This window comes from Phalangium opilio, unplaced genomic scaffold, assembly GCF_054372755.1.
Source record: "Phalangium opilio isolate 3A_F unplaced genomic scaffold, DU_Popi_V2 ptg000105l_1, whole genome shotgun sequence".
NCBI lineage: Eukaryota > Metazoa > Arthropoda > Arachnida > Opiliones > Phalangiidae > Phalangium > Phalangium opilio.
Window position 1 is genome coordinate 9,561,006 of NW_028324207.1, and position 12,260 is coordinate 9,573,265.

General features: G+C 37.2%; 1 protein-coding gene and 1 long non-coding RNA gene across 3 annotated transcripts in view; one reads left to right on the forward strand and one right to left on the reverse strand.

Annotated features, from left to right (window-relative positions):
* The window catches only part of LOC149629880 (uncharacterized), a 47,258-nt gene that overhangs the window by 7,910 nt on the left and 27,088 nt on the right, over positions 1 to 12,260 (reverse strand). The gene's annotated exons all lie outside the window — the stretch shown is intronic.
* On the forward strand, positions 3,370 to 4,548 carry LOC149629881 (uncharacterized). Of its 2 annotated transcripts, XR_016374375.1 has the most exons (3): positions 3,570 to 3,674; positions 4,261 to 4,280; positions 4,419 to 4,538. It is a non-coding gene; the product is annotated as an uncharacterized LOC149629881 (long non-coding RNA). The 2 variants fall into 2 exon arrangements; XR_016374376.1 differs by lacking the exon at positions 4,261 to 4,280 and having other exon boundaries at positions 3,370 to 3,674; positions 4,419 to 4,548.

The window sequence follows — 12,260 nt, forward strand, 5'->3', positions numbered from 1 at the left end:
CTGCATCTCTTTTCTGTACCAATAACGAAAATAAAATTATTCATTTTAATGTGTAGTAAACGTTTGTCAATTACAATTTTGGTGAAAAAAACTAAGATAAGCAATTGTTTCATATAATTAAATGTTTTGCAATCATGTCTTTAAAACTGAAAATTTTAATATCTGTTCCTTCAACCGATTCATTTTCTCTACTTATGTTTCCCTCTTTTTTACTTTCCCTAGGAAAAAATTTCCTTAGTTCTGAACTTAATTCTTTTCTTCTATTATATGGCATGGATCCCTGATTTAATCCAAAAACTACGCAGTGTATCCAAAATTCTTCAATTTGACCTTTTCAGAAAAAGTTTGAAAGAGAGTGCGAACGCGACTTTTCGTGGAAAATAAATAAATAAAAATTTGAAGTATTAATTTAGTCCCGAATGGCGTGTTACGTTATTTATTTGCTTCGAAGTTTCGATTTAACAGGCGATATCTATATAATGCGCTTATAAAAATTTGCGTGTCCATCCGCGGACTGAGTATCAAGTTCCGAAACTTTCCCGCGATTCGGACGTTCGATAACCGTTAGGGGGAAACCGGCAAAAATGATCCCCCGGAAGATGATCGGGGTGCGGCGGGGAAAATTGTACGGAGACGTACTGTACATACGTTCCTCTCGACCCGCGCACCAACCAAGCAACGTTTTATCTAAAAATAAGATCATTTTGAGGCCCCGCGATACTCAAAATCTGCTAGCGGAATACGAAAAGTCACTCGACATCAAGCTAATCATTAAGAGTGTCACCCTTTTTAATAGAATATCGAAACTCCGCTTCAAACATTATCTATACCCCTAAAGCGAATACAGGGTGGAAACCTTTGATGCCAAGAAGCCTAGATTACTGTTTTGCAAAAGTGTTAATTCCAAGTTGCGAGTGTTCATCTTTTGGCCGTTTGTAAATATATGGCATATTAATTTTTCATTTTCTATTGCGAAGAACTAGACTTTGAAATATTTCCATATTTGACATGCACTATACGAGCAAAATATTTCGTGAAAACTAGAGGCTACATACATGCGCAGGTATTTCAAGAAGTAAAAGCAAGTCCGCCGTTTGCGCGTGACCGTGTAGTCACATGTCCTTCAAGCATTTGGTGACGCGCACTTTAACTAGAGCTACATAAACTTTTCGTTGCAATTTTTGATGCAACAAAACTGAATTGACGAATCAATTTATGGTATTGCGACTTATCAATGGTGGGAATCTATGACAAGACTGAGCCACAGGGCTGCCATAGATTTAGCGTATTTTCCTAGAAAATATATTTAACAAACTGAATCTCCAAATTTCGTCGTTTTAAAATTGGGTGGTGCCTACTAGGGCGTGAGAGATTTTCAACGGTCTAGTTCGGCTGCTTAAGTCCGAGGCTTTGTAACTCAAATTGACAGTCTCAGACTGAAAATCTATGTAACAATTTAATATTAATAATTAACTGCCAACGTCAACATGAACTACCCGTCTTTCTGTTATTAGATTTTTTAGTCAGTTTCAAAAATAATTAAGCTCTTCTAAGTTCGAAACGAAGAAAAAAATAATCCCCAGTCCCCCGAGCAGACGACATAAATGAATCTTACGTTGACTGGCAGCCATGTTTACTATAATTCTCCTAAAAAGCAAGGACTACATGAATAACGACAGCTTCGACCCGTCCAACATTGAATATGATACAGCCTCCATGTTACGTCTATGACAGAATTTTATGGGTCGAACAATTAATTTCTCTGCAGGAGGAACGCCGTGTCAAAACTGAACAGCAACCGAAATTAAGGTTTCCACCCTGTACATTTTACTCGATCCCGAATTCGGCGAGCACCACCACGCAATTGAAAAATGATCTTGGGCGATTCTCGAACAGCGCATTGACATGTAAAATAATACTTGGGTGTTAAAGTAAGATCACTATCTTAAAGACGCGAGCATTGCAACCACACTATACGTATATAAAAACCTCAGATAAGTCGTCGTGGGTTACAGATATTTCAATACAGATTTCGAACGTGTCAATTCCACGCCACCGAACCAAAGGACGGACGTCCTTACATTTTTCTGTTAATGCTTCGTCGCTTTCGACTAAATAAAATGAAAGAATCAACGAGAGATGACACGAACCAATAGCGAGGGGCGGAACACTCAATTTTCGTGTTCATCGTTTTCCATAAGAAGGGTTTTTGTACAGACAGTTTGCGAGCTAATAGAATGATTTCGGAAAGAAAGGCTAATAGTTCAATTTGAACTATTTTGTTTATGCTAATTTGTTATACTTGAGTAACTTATCTTATTGACGGCCTAACAACACAGAACTGTGCTTGAAACCATCCAACCAGCATTCTAAATAATCATGAAATGTTTGAAACGTACGATCAACATAGAGATGTGAAATTACCGTAATTTTTAAAAATGGTAATTTACTGGGTAAATTACCGAAACATTACCGGTAAATTACCGATTAAAATTTTGAAAACACAAAAATTACCGTAATTTATGGTATTTTATGTTTTAACATGCTTATTACCGCGGTAATTTTGTAATTTACCCGTAAATTACCATTCAAAAATTACGGTAAGATATAAATCTGTAATTTACGCGGTATTTGGTAAATTACCGACTCACATCCATAGATCAACAGAGCTGTCTTGTTCCGAGGTGAGCCCTAATTAGGGAAAAATCTTTCTTAGTTTACCAATAAGTCACGCAAAACTAGATTCAAACTTTGTAAAACCACACATAAACAGGTGATCTGAGGTAAAACTCGGGATTTAAGCTAGGCGTTGTTTATAAGTCAAATTATACTCATATATTATTCAGTTGATCTTTTTAACAAAATTTTACAAAATGTTTTTGGCGAACCCGCGTTCATAAATCAGTTTACTTTTTTCCTACACGAGTGAAATTTTAAAACGGTGTCGTCAAGAATTGAAACAGGGTTCATAGACAAGTCTTACATAATATTTTTCTAAAAAACGTGTTAATTTTAAGTAATTATTGATGTGCAAATAATTATTGGCTCACATGACCTTGTTTAACACAGGCAATAAAAATCACATTTTCTCCAAACACTATGATCGTACAGGACAAACGCATGCATAGAAATTATTCAAAATATAATTCACTCAAAACGAAATAAAATTTGACATGAAAATTAAGAGGCGTCACATAATTATATAATCAGAGTTTCTCTCTCGAATCTCAAGAAAAAGTGTACATTCCCTCGTTAAGATGTCTATAATAGCGTGTTATCTCTCGCGTCCCGTTCTTTTTAGAAAACCAAAACCTTCAATGCGAAGTTCCTCCCAAAAGGAGGAGAGAAGGAGCGCGTGTCTGACACTTATCGAAAACTTTTCTAACGTCACCCGGCGCGCGCTGCTCTGCTCTCTCTCTCTCTCTCAAACACGAGCGCGGGTGTCGGCCGTGCCGTGCCGTGCCGTTTCGATCGGGTATCTCGATTCTCGAGGCGAACACCCGCTCGAGAGAGAAAGAGAGAGTCGCGGTCGCGAAAATCATTCGCCTTCAATTTGAGATGACGCAGAAAGAGTATAGGTGGTGGCAGCGGCGTACGGCCGGATGGGACTGAAAAAAGCAACGTGTAAAGAAAGTCATCCACGATGAGACAAGAGACAAATGTTCTATGGGTGGGTATGTATATTAATCGAGTGACATTAGCCCAACCGCCAAATCCTAGTCCGTGTGCTGATGTTCCTCAAATGCACACACTTTGATCGCGTGCCAGAAAATGCCCCAGAACAATGTAATACAGTTAAGTTCGGAAACCAAAATAAATCTCTCCCAGTCGAGACGTGGGCTAAGAGGTTTTTCTTTAAATAATTAAATAGATATAATTGATATTAATTACTTTATTCGTCAGTAATTTACCTTAATTCTAGTTAAGTCGTTTTAAGAAACGTTATTCCTAAAATCATTTTAAACCTTGCTATTGTTTACGTTTGAATTCTAGAAAACACCTTTTCACAATTTTTGTAAATATAGGATTTATATTCACAGTAAATGATAAGAAATTAAGCAAATGTGTGAGCCTTTGGTGGAAGCCCGCGGGATTGGTTGAATTATAACAGGCTGAGAGAGGTAAGGGGTGAGAGGTTCGATTTAGCAGACGCCACTAAAACCATGGCGGATGGCGCAGTTTAAAGACTAATTAAATGCTAATTATTTTGTAATAAGAGATGATTTATTTATTTTTTTATATTTTTCTTTTTATATTTAGAAAAAGGCCGTTCATTTAAGGTATAATGTTATGTTATCTAAAACTTTCCTTTAAGCGTACTTTTTCAAATAAAATGACAGGACAAATTTCCTTCTAACCGAGAGAATATTCTGGGACATACGCGCACTGACTAGAATCTCTCTTTTCTCTCTCTCTAGTCATCTCTGCTCTTGAGCTTCCGCGCGACGCGCAACGCGCAACGCGGAGAAGAGGACTCGAGTCGAGATATTGGCAAGCTAATCGTCCCCTCCTGGCCCGGGAACGTCGGCACGTGCTAACGCTATCTGCATCATGAAGAGAGAGAGAGAGAGAGTGCGAATTTTGCTTTCAAAGAGAAACGTATAGTATATCGAGACGAGAGTGAAATTTAGATAAAAAGACCGCGCCGGAGTTAATTGAGTGTTTTGCGGAGTGTGTGTGAGAGGGAAATCAGCCCCAAGCTCCTCTTAATAAGCTTTTAAAATGGGGGCCCGAGAGGTGGCCTACCAGCTTATGCCGTAGACTAAACGGTATGTTAGGACATCAAGAGTCCCAAGTCAACTTGTTAACACGGATAAGGTTGAGTTTGTCACTTGAGAACATCGTAGAACATTTGACAACATTTCTAGAGAAATACTGACTTCGTAACTTGCGTCATTTTCTATTTTTGTTAACTATGGCCTGAAATATTAGAAGTATAACAAGTTGTCTGTACAATTTCTATTGCAAAATTAACGCTAAGATGATCAGATCAAAAGTCAAATTAAATCTATTAAACGTAAATAAACATAGTTCAAATTGCAATTTTTCGAAATTTAGTTAGAAAAATTTTCAAAACAGATTTTCAAAATGAAGATATGTTCTCCATAGGTTTGTCACTGGTAACTTAGAAACTGGAGCTTGTCGTGATGTGACGTAGGCCATAGATTAGAGGTAAAGCGAGGGAGGCCTGGTGAGTGGGGCGCTGCTGTCAAAGGCTTAGCAATGCAGACTAAATGGGAACTAGATGGAAGTACCGTCAAATTAACAACCGAGTGTAGGACTTCAATTCTCGCTTCCGTCGTTATCGAACTAGCTCTCAGTATGAATAGGTAGTGTCATACTTATGGAACATTTCTTTTAAACTTATGCTAACATGGATAAGATATTTTTATAGGGATAGTAGGGTATTAATCTATAAATTTAAATTTTAATTGAATAACTTTTTTTATGATATATTCATATCCCAGGTTTTGAGAAATACTTATAAAAGAACATTGTCGCTCGTACGGAGCAATATGTCACGCTTCTTTTCCACCAGAGGGCGATAGTGTTATGACGTCTTACCCTGATGTATTTTTAAACAGGCGAGTTTTACAATTATGCTGATGTTTTTAGATTAACCGCCAAAGTTTAATAGAATAACCTAGGGTTGTAAATTTTCCGGAAAAATAAAACGCGGAAAATTTTCCGGAAACTTTTCCGGAAAATTTTCCTCTTAGCGGAAAATTTTCCGCTAATCGGAAAAATATAAAACTAGCAATTTTGTGAGCTTTGAATCAATTTATCTAACTTTTAAAGATTTAAAACATTCTCCAGTTATTTTGCCATATTTAGTAGATCTATTAAAGTAACACCAAATATTAGTGGTTGATTTTCCCATAATATGTGACTTTAAACAGGGTTAACAAACTTAATAATATTAACAACATAACACCTCGTTTCCCTTACAATGACGCAGACTATCACTATCCTTTATGCCTGATAATTTTAGTTTCACTTGGGTCTCTTAACGGTTATGTCTCGACTCTCTAACGCCTTATACCGTCATAAGAGCAAACAGTAACCCTATGCATGCAAGCGATAGCAAATGAGTGAGCTTTTCCTATAGAAAATAGGGGTCACTAGACTCTGTGCCCTTGGACAATTTTTTACCCCTCCAAATTCACCTAAAACAAAATAATGAATGTTTTGAAAAGAAAGGCAATTGAAAAATTTTAAAGTTTTAACTTTTTAATTGAAAAACCGGTTGCGGAAAAATACGGAAAATTTTCCGGAAAAATATAGCTCGGTCATTTTCCGGAAAATTTTCCGGGCGGAAAATTTTCCGCGGGAAATTTTCCGACTTACAACCCTAGAATAACCGAAAGGTGAGCAAAGACGACACGGGATTCAGAAGGTTTCTAAGTCAATAAATAAAGTATTTACTGATCCCGGAAAACACCATAGCTCTAAAAACGAATTCCATTTGTCATGTTTTTTACTGATTCCAAGAAGCAGAAAAATTCCTACATTACTAACACCTCACCAATGGATTACTACTTTCGTCAGAGAAAGGAAAAGAGAGTGCTAATTGGTCGACCAAACACGTTATAAATAAAGCGAGACTTGACGTCATACTGGGCACTACGAAAGGCTCGCATTCATTAACTTCCCAAGTGCCTTAATCTTTTTTGTTATTTCAATTTTGCCTATGCTAAAACCCATTTACTCTCTAAATAGGAAGGACTTCGAATAGAAGCCCTTAAAAGAGAGAGGGAAAGAGAGATAGATGCGAACGGGGCGCTTCCGCGAGCTGTCAGAAGCGCGTGAAAGCGTCAAAACATTATCGTCATTTCCGGGCCACTCGTTTTTAACTTTTTTAAAAAGAGCCGTCCGCGCACAGTGCACAGTGCGAGAGAGTGGATATAGAAGCAAAGAAGAGCTAAAGCAGAGGCTCGTTTCATTCTGAGGTACATTGTAAAATCAATAGAAACACTCGTCGATAAACAAAAAACACTGTCACGGGGACACACAACACCAGCTCTTTTGTGAATTGTACGAAAGCAAAGTCCCAAGCATTTTCGTATAAAGGGTGACTTATTCTTAGTCATCATATTTCGAAGGTATCCTAAAGGAAAATTTTCTCTGATCTGAAGTCAGAGGCTCGCAATGGTCAAGAAATTATCTATTCCTATTGTAAATAATCTTTGTTGTGCCATATAAAGGCAAAGTTAGGAAATCATCATGAAATTTTTTCCATTTTTAAACAAACAACAAAACTAATTTGAAGCCCAATTTTGACATTTTTCAAAGTTCTTAAAAGCAGAAAAACAAAATTTCCCAATATTTTACAAAATTGTTTGTTTGTAAGTTGTTTCCAAATTTGACCAAACTCCACGGTTGCTACCAATAACGGAATACTAATATAAGAAGTGGTTTAGTTCAGTTCTTCTTACGGTTGGGACGGAGATGAATCCTTAGCCATTAAGCCTGTAAAGAAAGTCCTTTTCTAAGCACCATAACAATTTGGGTTTATGAATAATCCCTAGCTTAATCGTTTCAAGCATCAAAATTTAAATTTGTAAAAGCTTAGTTTCCAATACAAAGCAACCAACATTTGTTCATATATTTCATACGGGTGTACCCAAAAGACTATTCAGTGTTAACAGGAAATTCTCACTCCCTAAAAACACTCGGGCAACAGTGTGGCCCGGTGAAACAATTTTGTCTCTCGAAGCACTTCTCACTAAATGACACTCTCGTACTTGGGCATTTTTCTAAACACAACACGAAAGCCAATGAAGGCAAGTTGAGTTTTAAAGAGAATGGGTCGGTGGAGGGTGTTGGGAAGGGGGGGGGCAAAGCCGGATAGATTTTGGGGTGGGTTTTTGTCAAAATGGGGTAGGGGCTCTTGGGCCGCTACCGGTTCTCTTTTGTGGTTAGTGGACAGCTCCTAGAAGAGGAGCGCGATAAGAGGGCTTTTTCCCCGGCCCGACTCGACGCTTCACGCCGACGGCTAAAATGGAAAAGCATCCGAGAAGAAAAAACATTCGCGGCTTCCTCTTCGCCGACTTATCTCACTCATTTCGCCCATTTACGGAAAAGACCCGACTTCCCTTACATACACCAGTCGAGAGGCCATACACTACTTGCCCAAATGTCGATAATTTCAATGGGTTTGTTTTGGGTTGTTTATAGTCAATACTAAGTCCTCTCTTTGAAAGCCTCGATACGTTACTGCAAGAAGACATATTCAAGTAAAGGGAGTCATTGGGTCCCATATCTACGCGGATTTTGTGGGCCGGGCTTGAGCACTATAAATCTGACGTATTTCTAACTGTGATTTCATTGGTTGGTAGCAAAGGTAGGTCGGGAAGGTTCAAGGCGCAGCGAAATAAATTACACATGACTTAAAATTCGTTATACATAATGGTAAGTCTAATTCTTCCCACTAAATCGCCTAGACGCGTTGAGAATATGGTATACACAATGATTTCTATAGCTGTATGCATTCCTCGTTACTGTGTGTTAATGAATAATTAAAATTATTCTAACTGACACGTTTATAATATTTCACGGACTTGATTTATATATTTTACAGAACCATAATGCATTTAGATAATTTTATAACACCATTTTAGGCTATTAATGAAATCATATAGAAATATGTTTTAATGAAGATTATTCAATAAATTGAAGAAATTAGGAAGACAAATAAATTTGACAGACGAATTTTTCACGGATTCAATTTGAAAAACATCTTATTTCTCCGAATTCGTTGTAATTTCTATATTTCTTCACAAATTTTATTTTAAACTCAAAAGCTACGAAATAAACAAAATGAACATTAAATTTGCGAAAAGCAGCAAATTCTATGAAATTTATTTAAAAAAATTGTATGAAACTCACTAATTCACTAGAAATTCTTGCCAATTTGCATCATGATCATGAATTTCAAGAAATCTAGCTAACGGTTCTATTGTGTACAATGAAATTCATCGTGGGATAAATTTCGGAGCTTTAAGTTGAACTTGCTATCTGCTAGCGTAGAACTGAATGAAGTGGTTAACCCCTCGGTCTTGTTTTAAAAAGAATGGGAAGCGATAGGACGGTTTTTCAATATTGGGTGGAAGGGGATGGGGGTGGCAATGGCGTAGGGGGTGAGTGTATCCATCCGCTTTATAATGCATATATTCATCGAAGAGAATCCTTCTAGCTAAATGGTCCTCGCCCGTCTTTAACCTAAAGCCATTTTCCCTTAATCGCTCCGTTACCATAACCGAAGAAAAGATCACCTCTTCATCTTTTCTGGGGAGCTTTCTTCCGTTATGACGACAAAACTTCACACAAAAAAAAATATATCTTAAGAAAAATGTTCCATTCCATATAGGGTGGAACAGATCACACAAACACTTATTTTGAGCGGGGACAGATTTAATTTTAGAAGTAGGAATGGAGAACGGAACGGTTAGTATTTACTTCAGTTATTCCGACTCATAGACCCGAGTCCCTCCCTCCAACACGTAACGAAAAGGTTAAATTATCTTATTGGGTAGCTCACTTAAACAGCTACGTTTTGATGACGTTGCGGACGGGGACGGTGGCGAAAAATAGTGACGTAATTCCTTTTTACCTCTGTCGCTATGACCCCCCTCCCGCCTCTTCTTTCATACCCCCTCTCCGTCCCGTGGAAGGGGGGTCCGGGACTTTGACGCACGCCCACATTACTAGATCTGTTCTCCATTCCTACTTCTAAAATTAAATCTATCCCTGTTTTGAGTTATTCCAAAATTTCATATTCCAAATTGCGATTCACATTTTTCACAATGCATGGGTTCGGACGAAATATTTATATTGAAAATACCTGACTTTTCCAGCTGCTTATCCCTGACCAAATTTTTCCCAATATACCTGACCATTTTAAAGGTGTTTACCAGAGCCAACTTCATCATAATTGGTTTATATTATCATTGCTCGAAGCATGGTGGTTTGATATACTAAAATAAATCCCTAACCTATCACTGACTCTTTAGGCAGAAACTTTAAATCCCTGGCTTTTCCCTGACTTCTTATTTCCCCTATTTTCAAAATCCCTGACTTATCCAAGTTATCCAGGTTCCGTAAGAAGCCTTCAATCTAATTTTAATTTGGATTTTAGAGACCTATACTGTATGTTTAGTTTTGTTCTACAATGCCATTGTAAAAGCGGTGATGGAAATCTGGTGGCTATTAGGCTTACGTTAAAGAAGTTCTCCTATTGAGACAGTGAGATTATTTGTGGGCCCATTACAGACTAAATACGATCTCGTGGCGTAGACACATTTACTAATATCAGAAGTGAGATGAGACTAGAAGTACTGAGCTAACCAAATTCTTCACTCGGCGAAAGTGAATATTCTTGATAACGCACCAACGGTTGGCCCTCTGGTAGCGGTTTCTCAATTTTCCCTCCAAAACGTGTGACCCTCGTGGCGGTAGACAGCCGAACTAGATTCAAGCACAGGCGTCCGTGTTTCGCAGCTTAAGCTTCAGGGGAACGGGGGTAGGAAATGTTTTTGGAACTCGACCAAATTTTTTCTCTCTCTTTAGTGTAGGCGCGATGGAAGCGGCATAAAATCCTCAAATTTGTTCACTAGTGCCAGGATCTACTACCAATGCTAGAGCGCTTCACTTCTAGTCTCATCTTACTTCTGCTAATATTTCTTGTTAATTTAATCTATTTACGATTTTTTTACACATTTTAAAAGTGGATTTGAAAATCTCACCACGCCACTGCACTAATTGCGAAATCTATCATTATAATTGCTGGCCTTTATCATAGGTCTGAAATTTATCATACCGATTATTTTAACGTCGTCAATACAACACCATTTTTACATCAGATCTGTTCCACCCTGTTTATATCATCCACTTTCAGAAGAGGCCATTAATTCATTATCTAAAGTAACTTTCGTGTATTATGTACAGGTAATATAATTTCCATGCCTGCCATTTTACAACGGATTTTTGGATTATAAAGAGGCTTGGTTTAATTGTAAACTAATTATTCAATTTGCCATACTTGGTTTAAATATGGCCGTCTATCTAAATCAAATGAAATTTGTATTTATGTTTTTCTTTCTGTCTGTTCCGTAACGTCTCATCTGTTAGTTGCAGGAATTGAACATAGATGGCGCGTACTTAACTATATCGCGTATATTCAAATATGCCTTTTTTTACAAAGTGAAATATTATAAAAATTAACAATAATGTTTTTTTAGTTTGTCGCCAGACGTTGGTAATCTCACTACTCAACAAAAACAAAATCTGCAATTGCGGTTTCAGTTGCAAAATAGAGTCGAAGACAAAAAGCCAATCAAAGGTCTAATTCCACGAAAGTCATCGGTTATTTTCAAGGAATAATCTTTGACTTTATGCTTGATTAAGCCAATAAATTTTGACTAGAACTCATGGGAATTTAGGTTTCCAATAAAGGAAACCATAAGCTCCAAAACGGAGAGCTGAGAACAAGTCAAAAAAGGTTTTTCAATACGTGCAATAATTCTATTCCTTTAACTAGTATAACATTAAACTCTCTAGAATTAGGTCCATCTTTTACCAATTGGTAAACTTATTTACTTGATAAACTTGCGAGAAAGAAAACGAATAGCTTTGTAGTTCATAATATTAACACATCTCGATTAAAAGTAAATTGCATTCGTGAAATTTGAAACATCTTTGGGATTGCGATAGGCCCATGATTGTGAACTCGGATTGTTAGATTTTGGTTTGGCTATCAAATTGAATATTCTAATTAAGTCGGTACAGTTTTTAGACTTTTTATATACGGAGAAATCTATCAATCGGTTTGTTGTTAATTTAATAATGAAGAACTTTGAAACCTTAAAGGCACCTTAAAATTAGACTACTCGTCATAGCATAAGTTTATAAGATATTTTCCATAAGTATGACACTACCTATATCAGTTCGTAATGCTAGAGACTTACAGCTCGAGCTAGTTCGAGAACAACGGAAGCGAGAATTGCAGACTACCCTCGGTTTTGCAGTCCATGTTCCTATTTAGTCTGCTGTAATAAAACTTTGACAGCAGCGCCTCACCAGGCATCGCTTTACTTCGAATCTATGACCTACGTCATTCACTTCATGACAAGCTCTCAGTATCCAGTGACAAACTTAAGGAACATATCTTGTAAACTTATGGTAATAGCTATCTCATCGAGGGTATATAATTAACAACACCAATTACAATTAACTTAAATCAATGGGTCGGTACAATTTTT